At 33.5% G+C, this 2,816-nt stretch overlaps 1 pseudogene; it reads right to left on the minus strand.

The window, feature by feature from the left end:
* LOC117173554 overlaps nucleotides 1–1,301 on the minus strand; it is a 4,200-nt pseudogene extending 2,899 nt beyond the window's left edge.
* Between the last annotated feature and the right edge of the window lie 1,515 nt (nucleotides 1,302–2,816).

Consider the following 2,816-nt stretch of genomic DNA (forward strand, 5'->3'; position numbering starts at 1 on the left):
TTGACCCTCCCTGGTCGATTTCAATGGGAGGCATTGGCCCCTGTGTCTCCTTGGCAAGGCTCCAACGCCTCTGATGGACATTGGAATAGGAGGGGACTAGCCATGTTGGTTTGCAAAAGCAATAGAGATTTAGCAATCCAAGATCTAGGTAGAACAGCCGGCTCGTTATTTAGATCCGGCAACGGCATGCCTATTCTGCCGTGATTTGGAAAAACACCGTTAACTGCAAATAAGTCACCTGAAGCAATTAACGGTAAGCGGCTCAAGGGCCTTATCCAAAATGCAGTTAACGGTGTTCTTCCGAATCAAGGCAGTATTTCTCTCCTATTCGTATGGACATATCAAATACTAAGATTTTTAAATTTTTACGATATTGACTAAGTTCTAATTGAATTTGCTTGAAATTTAAGAAAAATACATATATTAAAAGACTTTTGTATCAGAATCTCTGAAAAAAATGACCAACTTCAATTTTTAAAATTAGACTAATTCAGAGTGATCAAAATTGAATAATGTAATTGAAAAATAATTTTTAATTCGAAGCGATTACAATTTTAAAATTAAAAATTGGTTAAAGTTAAAGCTTTATTATCTAATGAAAATTATGTAAAATATTAATAATATTGATACTGAATAGCTTCTAATATATAGAATCTATTGAATTGAAGATCATACTCTAATTATTATTATATAAACTCCTTATCTTTAAAAACACAATAATGAATTTAAATTTAAATAACATGGATCAAAATAATTAGGTATAATTATTCACAGTATTAATTATAAATTAATTAATAATTGTATTATTCTAAGAACTGGAGATAATAAATAAAAAATTATCTGTATTATGATAACATTTTCTAGTTGAGAAAGAAGTTGAGAAATTGTACCCTGTTTTACCAAGTGAGTAGCAGGTAAGCCACCTTTCATTTTAGTTTCCGAAAAATAACAATAAGGCAAACAGGGCGCGCTTTTGGACTTTTAATTTTAGTTCCCGGAAGGCTAAGGCAAACAGGGCTCGCTGGGATAAGTCGGTCGAAATCAAATACACGGCATAAGCAATCTCCACCTCATCTCTGGTAACAGCACGTCTCTTTAAAAAAAACACAGTCAATTGGTTTACCACTTTGTGGCGAAAACTCTACTGAGTAACAAAGAAAATTACACAATAGACTTCCTCACACGAGGCTGGAACGATAAAAAAAAACGAGATCGCGTCACTCGTCGCTACCTAGATCTCACAAACTCTCTCCTCCGGCGCAGGTGGTCAAAATGTGTCTTCTGGGTTCTTGCAGTGCCATGGCGTATGGAGGGAGTTTTAAGGTCCTTTGGCCCAAGAGATGGTGATAATGGTTCTGCGACGAACCCAGGGCGGTGAGAATTGAATCGCACGAGCTATAGAATTTGGAATGCGGGAATCTCATCCTTATTTCACCCCCTGTGAACAACCTATGGTTGCGCCTGCACCTGTGCGAGTTCAAAATCCAAAGAATTAACAAGAGTGACTCTTTCCTTCTATGAAAAGCCCATGAGAGTGTGTCTAACAAAAATAGCAATGATGAAACATTTCAAACAAAATAAAAATATAAAGAAAATATAAAAACCGTATCAGTTGTCCCTCGATCGAACCTCGTTTTCCTCACGGATATTTCCTCCAAGAGGGGAGGAGCCATTTACAAGTAAATACAAATAAAAACTAGAAAAAGTAATTTGTAGGTGACATCAGCAACACTACAAACTTTGCTATGAAATTTTGAATTTTGCGTTCAGAATTATTCTCTTTTTTTTTAATTCCACTATTTTGTTAAACATTATATTAACTTGAACAGAAATTTCCGTCTTTCTGATTAAGAATTCGACTTTTAATTTGAAAATTTTGCTCTAAACTTCATTCTTTCAGAATTAATCTCTCTCTTTTTTTTAATTCAACTATTTTCTTAAAAATTATTCTATTTTGGACAGAAAGGTCCATCGTTTGAATAAAAAATTTGCCTTTTAATTTGAAAATTTAGCCATTAAATTCTGGGTTTAGTATTATTCCCTTTTTTTTAAATGAACTATTTTCTTAAGCATTATTCTATTTTGGACAGAAATTTCCATCTTTTAAATTAAAAATTCGCATTTTAGTGTTGAAAATTTTGCTATAAAATTATGTGTTCAGAATTGATCTCTCTTTTTTTTTTAATGAACTATTTTGCGAAACATTATTTTGGACAGAAAGTTCCATCTTTTAAATTAAAAATTCGCTTTTCAATTTGAAAACTTTACTGTTCAATCTTTAAATTGTTGGTTCAGAATTAATCTCTTTTTTTTAATTAAACTATTTTGTTAACATTATTATATTTTGGACACAAAATTCGATCTTTTGGATTAAAAATTCGCATTTTAATTGGAAATTTTTCTATTTATTTCAACTGAATAGTGACATTCTTAACTAAAAGAAATTAATTCCTAACAGGCATTTGAAGATTTGCATAATCAGGCATTCAATTTAACTAGCCATGGATAATAATTGTAGCACAAATAGGCAAAATGCACAAACTGATTTGAAGGTAAATAAAAAAAACTTGGCTCATTTAACTTCCAAATTCTAGCTGGCATAAATTGCATTCTTCGCGATCAAACAGTTTTACGCGGGGCCTCCTGCCTCCCCTGGCCGCTACGGTCACTACCATCTAAAATCTGATTCTGACTCTGCTTGAGTCAAAGCTGATATCAGATTCTGTGCGTGCAGTATACCTACTATGTCCACGCGGGGCACACTTGCGAGGAGTTGAGAGGCAAAGCTCATTCACCTCATGTCGGTCAATGTCGGT

Source organism: Belonocnema kinseyi, chromosome 5 (genome assembly GCF_010883055.1).
Source record: "Belonocnema kinseyi isolate 2016_QV_RU_SX_M_011 chromosome 5, B_treatae_v1, whole genome shotgun sequence".
NCBI classification, from domain to species: Eukaryota; Metazoa; Arthropoda; class Insecta; order Hymenoptera; family Cynipidae; genus Belonocnema; species Belonocnema kinseyi.